Source organism: Pinus tabuliformis, chromosome Q (genome assembly GCF_031772625.1).
Source record: "Pinus tabuliformis cultivar Carrire ecotype Pingquan chromosome Q, CPIR1, whole genome shotgun sequence".
NCBI lineage: Eukaryota > Viridiplantae > Streptophyta > Pinopsida > Pinales > Pinaceae > Pinus > Pinus tabuliformis.
The window spans coordinates 529,909,154-529,928,800 of record NC_142296.1 but is presented as its reverse complement, the minus strand read 5'-3'; positions in this window follow the sequence as shown (position 1 = coordinate 529,928,800).

Here is a 19,647-nt window from a genome sequence, read left to right as displayed (position 1 = left end):
TCCTTGTCATTTTATTCGCAACAACAATTTGTTGTCTAATGCATGAACTTGGTCAAGTATATAAACAACATGTTCTCAAATAACAACATGAAAGTAAACTTTTCGAATAATCATGAAAATCTTTCAATACAAAATAAAAGGATTTCAATCAATATCGTGTAATATTAATTTCATCTTCAAGCTTTGGTTGTTGTTTAAACATACATAATACCAAGTACTTTCAATTTCATAGTTAAAATACAAAGAAAAATTGAAATAAACATTCAAAATACAATTAAACAATAAAGAGAAGATATCATGGAATGGACATTACAATTATAAAAAAATTGTTCACCTGTCCATCGATATCTTATCACACATTCCTAAAACATTTTCTTGCCCAAATCAAGCATGAGGTGAAAGAATTACAACATTAAAAATCATAGGAATACTTACTAGAAACATTTCCAAAGTCAATGGCTGAAGTGCCTGAAGGATATCCAACAACAAATGATTCATATCCAAGACATGATCTCTATATTGTCTTCCCATCCTTTTTGCAATCACATTTAATGTAGCCTGCCCACACCAGAGTCAAGTAACAATCAAATGAAGGAATTGACATTAATTTTTATCTTTTATATGTATAAGCTTTGAATATAATTTGTTTTAGGAACATGTTAATTCGTATTTAAAGCCTTCTTGTCATGAGAATGTATCAATCAAGTAGAACATCAGAAAAATTGACCTCAATGAGGTCCTCTAACAATTTCTACAGTATCAATATTTGTCTTGCTCTGATATCTTCGATAGAAAAAGGAACATATCTGCAAACAAAAGAGCCATATATTACTTATGTTCAAACTATGTATATGGTGTATTCTTAGGTAACTTTTTAGGATGTCCCTCTACCTTTACCAAAGAAGATTGTAGCTTGGCTAAACTCTTTATCCTTTCATTTAACATCAATTTCTGCAAGATAAATGTTACACATTATTCTTTCCCATTTCTCAACATGCTAGATATGATAAATTGAAAGTCACATAAAAGCAAGAGAAGACCATTTTCTAACCAAAACAAATAAACAAACAGTGCCTCTAATAAAACTTCAAACCTTAGAAATTACTCTGCGACATGCTCAGACTGAAGGTGATATTCTTTGAATCGTCTTTAGGTCATATTTAATGGGATATTCATATTTTTACCATGATTTCAATTTGGTGCTAAAAGAATTATATAAATTCACGTTATTATCAGTGAACTTTAGTTATAATTCAAAAAAATAATGTCATTATAAGGTATGGAGAGAGAAACATCTTCATAACTAGGATTCTCTATTTTAGTTGGGTTTGAGTTGAGTTGGTATTTGAATATATATTTTTCTCTGAAGAAGTGAAATAGAAAGATGAGAATTGAAATAACCCTATGAATTTTTAATTAATTCATATTATATATCTATAAAATAGCCAGGTCATCCTTCTCTACTATTTGATAGAGATTTATTGGCATAGAATAATACTGAATTAACTATCAAACACAATAATGCAATAAATTAACCAAGGAAATAAAAATGACATGGCTTTGTTATTTGTGTGCTCGAAGGAAATCCAACCATGGTTGTGTTCTTTATTTATCATGAAATAGTATTGAAGACAAATGTTGGTTTAGAAATTGAACTCTATTACTAATAGGAGATGGCCGTGTTGGGTAAGGAAAGGATGAATTGAAGGGCTCAGGTCTAGCTCCAAGACATAGTTATCCTTGTCACTACAAAATACAAAGTTGTCATCATTTGCTTATCCAGGTAAAAATAAAAGTGAGTTTGTATTTGTGCACTTGTGATAGTATATGAAAAAGAGAGAACTAGTGGAAATCAAAGTGTGTTGTCCCATCATTCAACCTAATAGAAAACTTATATATTCAGTTGTTGACTACAGTGGAAATCAAATTTAAAACCCACTCAACTTGATCTTTACTAGTACAATAGAAGCATGCTAACTCATAAACAAAAGATGATAAAAATGAATAATGGAAAATTATTTCCTGCCACATAATTGGCATGAATAAAATTTCCACAGAATTCATCCAAAAAATGAGAACTTATGGAAAAAGAACATATCATTAGTGTTTTGTACCCTCTTTAACACATGTAGCATAGGGAAGTAGAGGAGGCCAAATGTAGCAGGATTCCAATACTGTGGGATATAAACACAGAAATGTGGAAAAACACAGCTACCAATTCATGAAATCTCACTCTAAATAATAGAACATGTTGAGGATAGTAATGATGAAAATAGATCATGTATTAAGATCAAGCCCCTTATTGGTCATCAATTAGCAAGGCGGCTGGTAATTTTTACTCGTAATTTTTTTTTTATCATAATTAGTGTAATGACTTTGTGGATATTTTTGTGAATTCTTCTACATTTATATTATGGCATCCTTGCAGGAGAGAGTGATGAAAGTTCTCCAGTTTTGGTCAAACTAGTTTCTCCTTTCATATGCTTATGTGAATGGATGGATAGCTACCTTTCTTCGGTTTGGAAATTCAGGTGTCCCTCCCTTTCATTCAATATGTGGAGATGCCCCACCATTGAAGGACCTTGATAGTTATGAATCCAATCTTACAAACATAACAGATGGATCTGGTCCAAATCAAGATGTTGCTATGGTGATTGGAGAGGGAGCAACAACTCAAGAATTGTTTAGTATTCCTCTTATGGAGCTTGAAAGATAGTGTAGGAAAAATGGTTTATCTAGGGAGGTAATGTTTTTCCGATTGCTTAGCTTAGAAGAAGAAGATAAGCATAAGAACCAAGATCAAGAAGAGAATTTCAGGTATGGGTATAACTTTGCAATCTGAGGGAAGCATGCAAGAGAAACTCATGATTATATACAATTAGGAGGGAGAAGGTGTAGCACGGGTGAAGAAAGAAAATCCACACTTTATGATGATAAGGGCTATATATCATTATCATCGTCTAGGAAAAATGTTTAGGAAGAATCATCTTTACGGCCACGGGTTGAGGAACGTGAATCAGTGGATGCCTCTTGCAGTGGAAATTTACAAAAAAATGTTGGTGTCGTGATGGTAGTGTCATGTGATGTGCCCCCAAAAGTTCAAAATATTCTAGGCAATGTCAAGGAAAATTTATTTCTCTACTCAACTCATATTTCGTCCCATCCACATTTTGATAGACCAATTATCAAGATCATAGAATGATATTTTCTTTAATGAAGGAGCCCAAGGGCTAACAATTTAAGGATATGATAATTTTTTTTAAAAATGGATAGTCTTGTCTGACTTGCAAGGACTAGGGCATCAAACTTGCGAGCGAGCCAATGTTATTCACATGTCAAAATTTTGAGTATGAATTGGGTTTGAGTTTGAATTAGAGGATTTTTCTTAATACTATTTAGTCAAGGAAAGGAACCAAATTCAGATTCCATTTGAATTATGATTCATGAAGCATAGTAATAGAGTTGGTGAGCTTAACAGGGCTCATCCTTGTCGTGATGTGTTACATTCGAATGGCATGAATGCATGAATTTCAAAAGGCTGAGATATGATATAGATCTTAGGAAATTTTGACCAAATAAATAACCCAAACCTGACAGTTGAGATATGATATAAATCTTGGGAAATTTTAACCATATACATAACCCAAACCTTAAACCTAGTAGTGTAAAATCCATTGTTTGAAATGTGGCTACTGAAGAAAAATTTCTTAAATACTTTCAAAAATTTACATACAAATAATTTATAAAAGCATGGAATTTCGTTGTCAATCAAATGTCAAACCGTATAACAATTAAAGTGATAACCCACAATGTCAATCCAAAATCGACAAGGCATATTGGACAAATGTTCAAAACTCATTGGGAACATCCAAGTCCTACATGTTGCTCATCTAAAGCAACCGAAGATGTTACCTTGCCTCCGAAACATGGAATGTTAATGATATAAATGACAAAAAGATAAATAATTAAAAGTGACTATGAGAACCAGCGCAAATAACGAATGATAAGCAAAATGAAAATGGGGAAAAATGTCACATACCCATTCCATGAGATTTCCATCCACTTCCATACTCGATGTTGCCCAAGATTAAGCAGGTCATTCCACTGGTGTCCACATCCTTGTATCCACAGTAGAATTCATCCTCGTATCCACATACAACCTGCATTGGTCATACCCTTTCCTAAAGAAAAAAATAAAAGAAAATGAAGCCTAAAAGCCTTTTTACTAGTCAATGGTTTAAAGATTTTGAAGCATTTAATTGAAAAGAAGATTCTCATACCAATATCCTTGCGTGCTTTGAAACTCTATTCAAATACATCACTTCCTCCAAAAACTTTACATATCGTGGATCGTCATAATTCAAGTCATCAATTAAACAAAGTTCTATAATCTCTAGAGAAGGGGTGCTCTAAAGAAAACAACCTAATACACTAATTTCCCTATCATGAAATTCAGTTATGTCTACATAAACCTGTATATACGGAGATTAGAGAGTGGGAGTTTGAGATGTCGAGGTATGGGATATTTTGGAAGTTCCTGCATTGCATTTCAAAACCAGAATAAGCCAACTCTGCACTCATTTATGAGGTAAAAGACATAAATATTCATTATGAACATGTTATACAACAAAATGACCCCCTCATCATCTCAGAGGGGAAAGACATGATAGCTGAAGCAAAGACCAAGATCACATGCCTTGTTTCCACACTAACGCTGGCTATACACTGACAACCTACTTTATAAAGCTTCTCTGTAAGCCTAAGGGTGCGTTAGTGACCCTAATAACTCTAGTTGTTAGTTCAGGAATAGCGTTAGTGGATCCTAATGAAGTTCTAAATGTCAAAGGAGCGAATTGACTCATAAATATCTAGATATTTGCTCCTAAATCTACTCAAGAAAAGCAAGGAAACATCTCAAGTTTGACCTATTTGGGGGATTTCTAATCCTAATGAAGGAGGCAAATGGGAAAGAGCTGAAAATCATGGCAACTTCATTGCTTTTACCCTAAGGAACTCATGGAGGAACTTGGAAACCCTAACTCAATTGCTACATAAGAAAAGTTAGGGTTATGGTGATAGAGGTGAGATCATTTGAAAGGATAGCTTACTTGATTGTTGAGCATAGTCTCAAATCGAAGCATAAGAAGTTGGTAAGAAGGGAGAGAGAGAGAGAAGCTGGAGGGGTAAGGGAAGGTTGATGCAACAGATGGTTGTAATCACTCTTCCGACATTAATAAGAACTGCAGTTGTACTGCTTACTCCATGGTGTTGGTACTATCATTCATTTATTTGTTTGTCCAATACCTTTTAGCTTGAGTAGTTTAGTTATGTGTAACTAGATGTCTTTTATGTATTCATGTATTAGTTATCAAGGTTGTATTATGTGATTATGCTTGTCTCTTCTATGTGTAGGACTTGATCTGGAGTCGGCTCAGGGGACTTCCACCTAGCTGCATTGTGCTCATGGACTGAAAGGGATTTTCAGCTACATTTTTTTAGCAAGATCGATGTCCTGAAAGAATTTTTTTTTTAGGAAATAAGTTTTTTCCCTTTCTTAAAACATTTTTTATGAGAGAAAGATCCACATTTTTTATTCATTCTTCTATTTAGCTGGTTAAAAGCTACTTTATTTTGGTTTCAAATAGTTGTTAGGAAAGCATTGGAAAGATTTCTATTGGTTATGCATGTGTTATAATGACTAGGATGCATGGAAAAAATATGAATATGTTAAAGAGTGTCACCTATAGAATACAACTTGTTTTCATCGAATTGAATATTTTTTAAAGCATTGTCTTGTGCATGATTTTTGAGTCAGAGTCCCATCACATTTCATATTTCAACTCCCCTACCGAAGACACTAAAAAAGGTACACATAAAATTTACTTAAAATCAATCACTAACTCTTTATTGAGAAAACAAACATTAGTTTAGGCTAGGATCTTGGGATAGGCAGTGTGAGTAAACTGCCTAAGATCATAAACCAAAAATAGTGTCATTAAAAGAGATAAAATTCCTTCTGCACTCACTATCGGGACCACTCCAGTCAAAGTGGAGCTAAATACGAGACAACATTGGACTATAAGTGAAGGTAGCCCGCCTTCGCTTGCAACTCCTTTGGGTATTATGTGTATTGGGGATCCCTTTGGGGATCTCGGAGCTATGTTGGGGACTCAGGTATCCTGCCCACATAGCGTACTATCTACGACTATGTCCCCCTCTGTAGTGTCTGTGATCTAAGGTATCCTTAGTGGCCAAGCTTTTAGGGACTTACACAAGGTGACTGGGGCGATTTGCCTTCATACCTAACGCAGACGGACCTACTCTGTCTTTAGTTTTTGGGAGGGTGCTTGTCTTCACGAGAGTACTTGACCCCTCAATCTGAGGTTTGGGCGAAGCTCTAGAGAAATCGTAACTGTAAATTTGGCTAGACCTCTATGTTATTCATTGTGATACGAGGTTTCATCTCCAGTGAGCAGTGCTTATCAGACAAGGTCATTTCCCTCTATTTGTTGATTGATAAACTTAGTGTATTTTTTATATTTTTTAGGTACACGTGTGCTCTCATTGAGACTTTAACAAATATCCCGATAAAATTTATTGATAAAAACTAACAGTCACTGTGGCTACATCCAACCCTCGTCGTCAATCTAGACGATTGTTAGGACTTCCTCCACTCATTGTGGAAGATCTACCGAGCTCCAGTGAACTAGATTCCCCATCTTCAGGGAATCAGTCTCCTAGATCTCACACGGAATCTATGTGGACAATCGATGATTCAAGTTTGCTATAGGATTTCTTTACTGAAGGATTTATTCCTCCCTTTAACCCTCCGTTGATGAATCTGTTGGACCCACTCTTGGTCCCCATGGCACTTGTACTCCCTTCTCTTTAGTTGGAACATTTCCATCCATCCTGTCAACGAATAATGGGTCGTGGAACTTTTTGGACACTTTTGGTCCTCCACCACTTCCCCAGTCGACAGTCACCACCACATTGTTGATGGCGAACCCTGCTATCCCATTTTTCCCAAGTACACACACTCACATGACACCCTACACGAGTGGAACCTAACCGATTCCAAGTTCCACCCCTTTAGTGTCAAATTGTATACCTTCAACAAGTGCTACATACAACACTCCTTATAACACTCAATATATCACTATTAGTGCAGTTCCCATCCACCAAAAATATGTTCGGCAGCCATTGTACAGTTCAAACCCCCAAATTCAAGTATTTGGGGGAATTCCCAATATGCACATACCGGTTGAGAACGTAACAGTTCCCCCTCCATTCTCAGGCATGCATGGTCAGTCATTGGTTGACATGAGCATTCCTTATGCCAATCAAGGACTTATGGTTAGTTCTATGGCAGGCGAGAATCCTCAAGGAGGTCCCAACCAATCCATGGGGGAACCCTACTCACAAATTTAAATGAGTCAAGGGGGCACTACTTATCTTGGGGGCAATTCTATACCCCAACATCATATTCCCCATGGAAATTCACACTACAATGCCATACCGCAAGGTAACTACTATACCATGTAGCCTATGTATAATATTGGGACTCAAACGATGGGAGGACCACAAGGATCCTCAAGTCATATGTCATCACCTTGGTCCGAGTTGGGGGCACCACATGCTCTGCCTTTCTTGGCAACATTGGATATCCTTGACTTGTACAAACTTACAAATGACCCCATCTATCATAACTTACTTTGGTTGTCGATCCCGCATAAAATACCATTAGACATCCCCAAGTTCGAAGGGAAACAAGGGGAGGATCCAAGCACCCATATCACCACCTATCATCTTTGGTGTGTTTCCAACTCCATGGTGGATGATAGTGTCCAGTTACGTCTTTTTCCCCGCACCCTCATTGGTAACGCAACTAAGTGGTACATTGAGTTACCACGCACGTCAATAAATACCTTCGACACTCTAGCAATGGAATTCTTAAAGCACTTCCAGCTACCCATCTGCTATGAGACTGGGATAGAGCTCCTCACTTCATTAGGTCAGGATACCGCCACCCACATCTCTGATCATATACATGAATGGAGACATAGGCAGAGGTTAGTCAAAGCTTCCCTCCTAGACTATCTCTTAGCAGACTGGTTCTACAAATCCCTACTCCTGCAAATCTCTAAAGATGTCACTTTAGGTGGTATGGTCACAGAACCAATCCATATGTCATGCCCAACACTTAGATATTATATATTCATAGACTGGCACTCTTTACGATGTAATCCCTAATGCCCCTTGTAACTCTAATGTTTCCACTACTCAGCACCCCAGAACCCATGTCGATGGGATTATCAGCGCAACCTCTGGGGCTGCTATAAAATAACTCAGCGGTCACATTTCCTAGATTTTAGTGGACCCCTTTACCAAATCGATTTCTCTTCCTACCACCGCGATAAACTTTGTGCAGTCTACGCAAAAACCCGGTGGTAAGAACAAGAAGAATAAGAAAAAGACTGCTCCTTCTGAGGAGCAGTCAACAAAGAAGCAAAACCCAAAACAGAAGGCTACTACGCCTCCTGACGATGGAAAGGATAAACCCGGCAGATTCCCTTGCAAAATCTGTGCTAAAGACCACATGACCTATCGCTACTCGCGTCTTCAGGAATGCAAAGAATACATTACTAAAAAGGATATTTCTAGGACCCCCGTTGTCCTTAATAATCGTTTCCCCCCTCAACAACAACAATACCTTATTGCAAACCAACCCCAACCCCCGCAAGGGGGCAACGATGGTTTGCAACATCCTTCAGCTGGTGAAAGATCTTCTACTGTTTACACTTTTGAAACGGTAGATCTACAAACTAGAGCCAAATCTTATGGAGCTCCTATTGCTCATGTAGAGGAAACTTCCTCAAGCCAAAACCCATTGCCACCCAACAATTTTCATATCGAAAGGCCGGTTGCTGACCTTGTGATTCGCCTCGCTAAAGGGGCACTTCGATGCACAATGCACAATACATCTGCACGTGCCGCCCAAAACTACAACATTGTAGAAGACTTGGTGCAAATGCCATCAGCTATGTCGGTGCTCGAAGTATTACAAACATGTCCAACATAAAGGAAAGCTTTGCTTTCGGTCATTGGTGGTATTGACCCATAGGATTCCATGCTTGCAATTTTCGACATGGAAAAGTGTAAACCTCCCCTTTCTCACCAGCTTTCATTTCAGGTGCAAATCTTTTCAAAAGGTAAAGGTATACATTGAACTATCATCGACGAAGGTGCTTCTACTTGCGTCATGTAGGCTTCATGTTGGCTCGCTTTGGGTTCTCCAACCCTATCCCTACTGTCAAATTCCTTTAAAGCTTTCGATGGCTACACTTTCATCCCAAAAGGTTACCTTGCCAGCTACCCCATCACTTTGAGTGGGAAAATGGTAACAATGGATATGAAGTCATGGATCATAAACTCGACTATAATCTACTTTTGGGCCGCAATTGGACTTATGCCATGAATGCGATTGTGTCTTCGGTCTTTCGTGTCATCCTATTTCCCTTAGATGGAAAGATAGTCACAGTGGACCAGGTGTCCTTTCGCACCCTAGATTACTCCCCATTACCTAGCGGCTCTGTACCCTTAGTGGGTGGTGTACCTGACTCTTACGTTAGTATTAGTGCTGGTCTACTGAAGGTCTCTTCCCTAATGGGTTGTTTCCCTCTTTTGCCACCCGCGGTTCCACAGACGGTCTCTATGGTTTCATCCATTCCTCACGAAGCAACTGATCCTTGGATCCTCTTGGCCCCTTCAGACATTGACACTTACAGAGAACAAATGCGCTGTCACCAGCTAAATTGGCCTACCAAGCCATTCAATCTACATCTAAATCTCTAGTCACATTGGTTATGGCCAACGGTCCCACTGCCCCTCCCATAACCATTCCTTCTTTTGATCCATTCAATCAAGTCCTACCTACAGACGAAGCTATTAGAGAAATCATGAGTTTAGAAGAGCAACCTTGGGAGGACTTGCTCCATCATGTTTCGATATCTGATTCGGACATGATGCCTCTTTAAATCTTGTCATTTGACGCATCTGAAATCGTTTCCTCACCTTATATGACTATCCAAACTTTGGACTTGGAGGGAAACATGGGCCATCTTTCAAAGACAATGCTCATTGATATTTCAGTCATGACAGGCATCGTGGAGAACAAACAGATTGGAGCCAATCGCAATCCTGAGGAAATTGTGAGCTTCACCTGCCCTTTTAAGGATTTCCGCGATGTTTTCCCTTGGTCTTATAAGGAAATGCATGGCATAGACCTTTCTATTGTCAAGCACGAGATCAAGAAGGATTGAGAATTCTTTTTACGGTATTTTTATTTCTCGTTAATCCAAAAAATCCTAGAGTCTCCTTCTTCGGGCCCGCTAAAATACCATGAAGAAGATTGAGCATTCTTTTTATGGTATTTTTCTTTCTCGTTAATTCGAAAAACCTCGAGTCTCCTTCTTTGGGCTCGTTAAACTACTACAAAGAAGATATGAGCATGTTCTTTTTTGGGAATTTTTCTTGCTCTTGAACTGAAAAACCCTTGAGTTTGTCATCATTGGGCTCATTAAACACATACAATGATGATTCGAGCAACTCTTTTCACTCTTTTTCTAGCTTATTAAACTGAAAAAGATCAATAGAGCATTCTTTTTAGGCACTTTTTTCTCGTTCATAAAATTGAAAAAATCTCGAGTTTTTTCTTTAGGCTCGTTAAATATTTATAAAGATAACCCGAGCATTCTTTTAGGTACTTTTATCACTTGTTAAACTGAAAAATCCCTAGTTTTTGTCAATCGGGCTCATTAAAAATCTACGGAAGCAACCAGAGCACTTGCTTTTTGGGACCATTTCTCGCTCTTAAATTGAAAAATCCCCAAGTTTTTTGCCTTCTTCGGGCTCGTTAAATCTACGAAGAAGGAATGAGCAGTTCTTTTACCTCTTTTTCCTTGCTTAATAAATTGAAAAAGATGCCTTTAATTTTCTTCATTTGACTCGTTAAAATTTGATGAAGGTATTGAGTTTGTTGTTGCGTGACTCATTAAAAATTCACAACGGAAAATTAGTTTACTCCGTCTCCTTGTACTCGTAACAAAATGAGGTCAACATCTATTGAACATAGGTTTCTCTTTATCCTAATTCAATAGATTAACTCACAAAAAAGTAACCGATCCGGGTATACTATTAACCTTTTGTCTCACTCGGTTAACAACTATGATAAAGGGACCACCATGGAGTCATTCTTTACGATATTTTTAGACTCTCTAAATATGAAAAGACCACTGAGTTGTCTAGCCTGGACTCATTAAATTACACAGACAAGATATAGAGTCGCTCTTTTTACGAGCCTTTTCAGACTCTCAAAACATGAAAAGATCGACGAGTTTGCCTGTCTGGACTCATTAAACTAATCAGATAGGGCATAAAGTCACTCTTTTCGCAGTCCTTTTCAAACTCTTAAAATATGAAAAGATCGATGAGTTTACCTGTCTGGACTCACTAAACTAATCAGATGGTGAAAGTAGATAATACGATTGCATTAAATATTAGAAAGCGTGGTTTGGCAGCAGTCATTCCGTTGAACATGGCACTCCCTCAGATAAACCTTCCTTGTGATAGCCTCTCAATATGAATCCTACCATCATATGAGTTTAGCCTAAATACCCCGATGTTCTTGCATCTTTGTATCCTAACACTCTTTGGTGTTCATGATTCTAGTGCTGCATGGTTAAAACTATTGTCATGCCTTCTATTGTTCAAGGGTTAACCTTTTGTTTTCTCCATCAACCCATCAAGCATATCCTTTCATCATGCCCTCTGTTGTTTAGACCTAATGCTCAAAGACTCCTCAAAAAACAAATAATTCTTGTCCCATTTCGTGTCGATTGATGTAGGACACATTATTGCCTACCTTTCGATAGGTATCTTCTTATTGAATTCAACACTCTATCTAGGAAGACAACCCAGAAACACATTCAGTGCCTTCGTACTTGCAGACATCAGTGGCAGGCCACCTTGTGTTTGATAAGGGATTCTCATTATTGGCTCCTGGTTAAGTGATTCTATGGGTGTTCAATGACAAAAACATCTTTCACACTTCTTAGATTGTACTGTGCATCTCGGAGACCATCACCATTATTGGTGGACTTCCTCGTGTCTGTTAATGGTCTCCATTATTGACTCGTAATCAGATGATTTCATGCATGTTCGACATCAATGCATATATTCACATGTATCGATCTATGCTATTTGGTGAAGCGGAAATTAAGACCTTGGATAGAGGCTTGCATCAATCAACCTTGCTTCCTCTCCCAAGTTGCATATATTGTTTTTGGGAGACATCTCATCAGATGATCCTATTATAACACCAGATCTGCATTGTGCTTATCGGCGACCAACATCATCATATCTCTTTTATGAGAAAATCACTGTGACATAGCTACTAAGCATGGGAATGCCTGACTCAGGACATGATTTTAGTTGTTTTATATATATGTGTTGTATCAGGTTTCCCATACCACCCGAAGCTCCAATCCTCTCTCTCTTTTTGTCGAAGAAGGAAAATTACAGTTAAGTAAAGTATTTCGGCCATTGTTGCAACCTCTAATCTCACACTTTAGGGGGCATCTGTTATACAGCAAAATGACCCCCTCATCAGCTCAAAGGGGAAAGACATGATAGCTGAAGCAAAGACCAAGATCACATGCCTTGTTTCCACACTAACACTGGCTATACACCGACAACTTGCTTTATAAAGCTTCTTTGTAAGCCTAAGGGTGCATTAGTGACCCTACTAACTCTAGTTGTTAGTTCAGGAACAACGTTAGTGGATCCTAATGAAGTTCTAAAGGTCAAAGGAGTGAATTGACTCATAAATATCTAGATATTTGCTCCTAAATCTACTCAATAAAAGCAAGGAAACATCTCGATTTCAACTTGTTAGGGGTATTTCTAATCCTAATGAAGGAGGCAAATGGGAAAGAGCTGAAAAGCATGGAAAATTCATTGTTCTTACCCTAAGGAACTCATGGAGGAACTTGGCAACCCTAACTCAATTGCTACATAAGCAAAGCTAGGGCTATGGTGATAGAGGTCAGATCATTTGAAAGGATAGCTTACTTGATTGTTGAGCATAGTCTCAAATCTAAGCATAAGAAGTTGGTAAGAAGGGAGAGAGAGAGAGAAGCTGGAGGGGTAAGGGAAGGTTGATGCAACAGATGGTTGTAATCACTCTTCCGACATTAATATAGAACTACATTTGTACTGTCTACTCTGTGGTGTTGGTACTATCATTCATTTATTTGTTTGTCCAATACCTTTTAGCATGAGTAGCTTAGTTATGTGTAACTAGATGTATTTTATGTATTCATGTATTAGTTATCAAGGTTGTATGCTATGATTATGCTTGTCTCTTCTATGTGTAGGACTTGATCTAGAGTTGGCTCAGGGGACTTCCACCTAGCTGCATTGTGCTCTCCAGCAAATCTACATGGAGGCTTGAGGCAATCCACCTGCTTTGCTTTGTTAGTTAGTTAATGTTTATGGACATTCATGTAACTTTGTGATGGCTGCGGATAATCTTACAGTCTTCCAAGGGTCATAGGAAGACCCTTGAGGGTATCTCCATTCTCCATACACTGTGCATTTTATCCTATAGCACAACATCATGGAAAAAAGCCATGGAAGAGTTTTATGGTCTTTTCACATCTTATAACAGGTTAACTTTTTTAATTTAGGTAGTGTATATTTTCAGTAAGGAATAGATATGAAACAAAGTCTTTACTTGGTTTTGTTTCATATCTATTGGATATACTGAATCTGCAAACAGGACATAATAATGAACCAAAACATAATAATCAACCTAAGCTAAATCAATATATGCTTTGTATAGTTTTTTTTTATGCTATACCTAACAACTAATTAGCAAATGCAAACATTCTTAAACATTGAAACATGTTGTTCATTGCACATGTAAAAGCAAAGAAGATTCTGTTTTTACCAAGATAAAGTTGTCACCCATTAACAAACATTGGAGATTAGGAAGCCTCTCGAACAACAAATTGAGAAGACACATGTTTCTTTAAGCAAAGGCACAACACATATGACCAACTCCTTTAATGATTTAAAGCTCCCCAACATCTCAATCAATATGTTTGCAAAGAAATTGTATGCATTATCGGGATATAAGTCCATTTCTATTGGGTCCCTAAAATACTATTGATTACCCCATTACTATTGTAGTTGTATCCCTTATTAATATTGTTGTGCCCCTATTGTCCACATATTCTTATTACTGTGCCTCATAGAATCCCTCTATTGTTATTTTTGTGGCTTTATATTATTATTGTTAGGTCGGCTGGGTTATGTTGTGACTCCTTAGACTCCTATATATAGAAAGGAGGTTTTGTCATTTGAATCATCCAAGAATTGCTCATTTGTGTAATGTAAAGGAGGTTGCCCCCTCAAAGAGGTTGAATTCTAAGGCGTTGATCTCTCTTTTCTATCTTTTTGTGAGCTGGTTTCATAACATTTGATATCAGAGCTTTGGATTCTAGGGTTTCACTGTTCCAAACAGGTCATCGTGGCATTTTCACTATAACTTTTTTCCCACAATGTTTTAGAAGCTAAAAAAAAACCATTTGAGAAGAAATCACACTGAATCTTGGGTCTGAATTTCAGAGATTTTCGGGCTATATTTGTGGAGATATGATCTGAGGAAGTTGGTCTTTTTGCAGACTCCTGAATTACATTCCAAAGAGGTGACCTGGGGAAAATCATCATAACTTTCTCTCTGAGCATTAGATTGAAATTTCATAAGAAGGTACAGAAAGAGGACGGACTGTAGTTTCTTGTACATATTTTTTAGAGCCAAAGGTTGAAACAGTGACTCGTGGCACGTCGTACGATTTTGCTCTACTGAACTAGTCTATAATCAGGTCATCTTGGGAGATTGCGCATAACTCTTCGTTGGAGAATCCAATTTGGATCAGACTAGTGGCATTGGGAATAGGACACAGAGGACTACTATAGGTCGCAATTTCAGAACTGGATGATCCGAAATTGCAGAGATACATCAGATTCAATATCAAGCTTCTACAAAGTGAAAAAAGGTGTGTAGTTTATTTTAAATTTTTGCATAAGCTTGGTTTGAAAAATTAGTTTGAATTGGTAATTGATGCCCCGAGGAAAGAAAATGCAAACACCTAGTAAGCAACCTGAAAGCTCTAGCATGAATCATGAAGAAGAGGAAGAAAAGCAACATGATATATCAAAATTACGAGACCAAGTGCAACAAGTGTCACTTGCACAAAAAGCAACAGAATCTAAGATGGATGGTTTAAGGAAAGATGTAGAAGCTAAGATGGATGGCTTAAAGAAAGGTGTAGAAGCTAAGATGGATTGTTTAAAGAAAGGTGTAGAAGCTAAGATGGATGGCATGGAAGCTAAGATGAATGGCATGGACGCTAAAATTGATGGCATGGATGATAAGATGGAAGAATTGAAGATAAGTATGAATAAGTTGCTACAAAAAATGGTCACTAATGGTGAAAGGGTAGTAAAGGAAACTCTTGATGAGAACAAAAGAAATGTTAATCATGATTTCATAGACTCTAATTTTGGATCAAAGACCCACCATATTCAAAAAATTGATATGAGGAAGTTTGATGGCAAGGATCCCGCAACATGGATATTACAAATGGAGCAATTTTTCGATCTCAATAATGTGCAAAACACACAAAAGGTATGTATTGCAACTTTATATTTGGAATCAAATCAGTTTGTATGGTATCAATGGCTTTTCTCTCGTAAACAAATTATCACTTGGGCAAGTTTTACGGAAGAATTGACAGCACATTATGAGGATACAAAAAGCAACACTTTTTTTAGCCAATTGATAAGTCTCAAACAAAAGGGTTCAATAATGGAGCACATTGAGGAGTTTCAAAAATTGAACATAAGGGTAAAGAATATTCCAGAAGAGCATAGGATTGATGTCTTCATAGGGACTTTAAAGGATAATATCCAACATGATGTTTGCCTTTGGGAACCTGATTCATTAGAGAAGGCATTCAGGTTAGCAAGAAAAATGGAAAGCAAAATTATGGCAACCAGGAAGCATACCACTCAAAACTATAAAGATGGAAGTGTTGTTGCCCCTAGTCTTCCACAACCTATAAGGTTGACACCACAACCATTGGAAGAAAAAAGAGCAAAAGGGCATTTTTACAGTTGTGATAGCAAATACACTAAAGGTCATAAGTGTGCTGAGAAGAAATTATTCTACATAGATTGTGAAGAGGAAGAAGAAAAGGAGCAAGAAAGGTCAAAAGAAGAGGATATACTCCAGAAACAAAGCCTAGATAAAGAAGAAATGAATCCGACCATATCTTGTAATGCATTGGTGGGAACTACCACTCCTCAAACCATCAAGATAGAAGGACAAATAAAGAAGAAAAAGGTAATAGTGTTGATTGATTCAGGAAGTACCCACAATTTTATTCATTGTAAGGTAGCAAAAGAATTGAATTGCTTCTTATATCTAGCACCAGAGTGTCAAGTGATGGTTGCAAATGGAGGAACAATAAATTGCTCTGGAAAGTGCCATAATATCAAGCTATCCATGGGAGAATATGTATTGACTAGCCCAATGCTTTCCATTCCAATGGGAGGTGCTAATGTTGTACTAGGAGTCCAATGGCTACAATCCTTGGGTACAATAGCTTTTAATTTTCAAGAAATTTTCATGAAATTTTCTATGGAAGGAAAGGAAATTGAATTAAGGGGTATTTCAGGGAAACCAGGAAAGATAATTAGCTCTAACGGTATGACAAAGCTTCTAAAAAAGGAACAAAGAGGTGTAATTGCACAATTATGTTCGCTAGATGTTTCCACATTGGAATCATCTATTTCTCCAGATCTCCAAAAAGTCTTGGACAATCATTCCAAGGTATTTGAGACTCCCAAAGGTCTCCCACCTATTCGTGATCATGATCATGCTATTCATCTGATTCCAGGTAGTGTTCCTCCAAACATCAGGCTGTACAGATATCCCTATGCCCAAAAGAGTGAAATTGAACGTATGGTTGCAGAAATGCTAGAGGCTGGTATAATTCGACCGAGTCAAAGTTCTTTCTTTGCTCCAGTAGTATTGGTGCACAAGAAGGATGGATCATGGCACATGTGTCCAGATTATAGGGATCTCAACAAGCTCACTATTAAAGATAAGTTTCCCATTCCTGTCATTCATGAATTACTGGATGAATTACATGGATCAATTTACTTCACCAAGTTGGATCTTCATTCAGGATATGATCAAATCAGAATGAAGACTGAAGACATTTCAAAAACAACATTTAGAACTCATGAGGGTCATTATGAATTTTTTTTCATGCCTTTTGGCCTTACCAATGCACCTTCAACATTTCAAGGTTTGATGAATTCCATTTTCAAACCATTCCTTAGAAAATTTGTGTTAGTATTTTTTGATGATATACTAATCTACAGCAAGTCTTGGAAGGATCATGTTGAACATGTTGATAGGGTGCTACAACTTTTGGAGGAGAAACAATTATATGAAAAACGATCCAAATGTTTCTTTGGAGTACAAGAGGTGGAATATCTGGGTCATATTGTATCTCATGAAGGAGTTAAGGTAGACCCTAGCAAAATTCAAGCCATTAAGGAATGGAAAATCCCCACATCCATAAAGAATCTGTGAGGATTTCTCGGATTGACAGGGTATTATTGCAAGTTTGTTAAGAATTATGGGAGAATAGCAACACCTCTAACAACATTATTGAAGAAAGATGCATTTTCATGGACTCCAGAAGCAAAAAAGGCCTTCGAGCATCTTAAAGAGGCAATGTGCCAAGCATCGGTCTTAGCTACACCAGAATTCACAAAAACCTTTATTGTGGAATGTGATGCTTCAGGAAATGGAATTGGTGTTGTTTTAATGCAAGATGAAAGACCCATTGCTTTTGAAAGTCGTCCAATCAAGGGAAATTTTTTACACAAAGCTATTTATGAGAAGGAAATGTTGGTAATACTCCATGCACTTAAGAAATGGTGACCCTACCTAATGGGAAGACACTTCAAGGTAAAAACAGATCATGATAGCCTTAAATACTTTTTAGAACAAAGATTATCCTCTGAAGAGCAACAAAAGTGGGTCACAAAGATGTTGGGTTATGACTTTGAAATCATCTACAAAAAAGGGAAGCAAAATGTGGTGGCAGATGCACTCTCAAGAAAGGATGAGGATGTGGAAGCATTGTTGTGCGCCATTTCTATTATCCAACTAGATTGGATAAATGAAGCAAGGGAGGAATGGAAGAATGACGAAGAAGTGTGGGCACTTATTCGAAAGTTACAACAAGATTCCAGTACGTCTGATACATTTAGCTAGCAAAATGATTCGTTATGGTACAAAGATTGCTTATACCTCTGTAAGAATTCCCAGCTTAAACAAAAGATTCTTATGGAATTGCACACTTCTCCCTTAGGAGGGCACTTAGGATTTTTAAAAACTTACCATAGGGTTAAGAAGGAATTTTTTTGGGAGGGCCTTAAATTAGATATTCAAAAGTTTGTGGCAGAATGTTTGGTTTGCCAAAAAAATAAAGTTGAAACAATTAAGACACCGGGTCTATTACAACCTTTATCCATTCCAAGCCAACGTTGGGAGGAGGTTTCAATGGATTTTATCACAGGTTTACCCAAGTATGAGGGAAAGAGTGTCATCATGGTGGTAGTTGACAAACTTACCAAGTATGCACACTTTTGTGCATTATCACATCCATTTAAAGCCAGTACAATTTCTATTGCATTTATGGAAACAATTCAAAAGCTACATGGAAACCCAAAGTGTTACACAAAAATATCGTCATCATGATTATTTGCAGTTAGTATGGGTCTATCATCACTTGTACTGTCCTCCTAAGAAAGTCTCAGACCTCAGCTCTTCAATTCAAGCTTTGGAAATAAGTGAAAGACATTAAAAATCAATGAAACTCTGGTTCCGCACTTTCTCTCACTATTACCTGCGGTCCCGCAGCTTCTGTTTACAAAAACTGCGGACCTGCCCGCTCTGTCCCTAAAGGTCTGGGTGCAGACCCTTGTGAAAGTCAAAAAGGCGCAAGTTTATTCTAAAAAACTCACTTTGGGTTAATTCTAGATGATTCTAGAAGGAATTTTGACGTGGATTTTCCGCTCTTAGGTGGTTCATGCATCCCAAAAGAGAAGGAACTAATCCCTTGATGAGAGGAGCTATCCATTTGAAGGAGGGCTTTATCCCTTTGAAGGAGGACCTAGTAACCTCCCTCCATTGCACTATAAATTCAGGCATTGGGCTGGTTGCTGGGGAGGTTAGAAGCTGAACATTTTTGAGGGTAAATGCAGGTGAAATTAAGACTTCCTAGTTGGGCTTAAGAGGAGAGATCACATACCTTTTTGGCTCCATTGGGAAGTGAGTGAAACTTGTCAAAGTAGAGGAGACTTCTTGCTGGACCCTGGGAGGAGCTTGTACAGCGTCAAGGCACAGGTTGTAAAGTTCTTCTTCTTTTGAATTAATACAATCAAACTCATTTTTCTCAACAAGTATCTCATGTTATTTGTTTCATGGACTCCTTGACT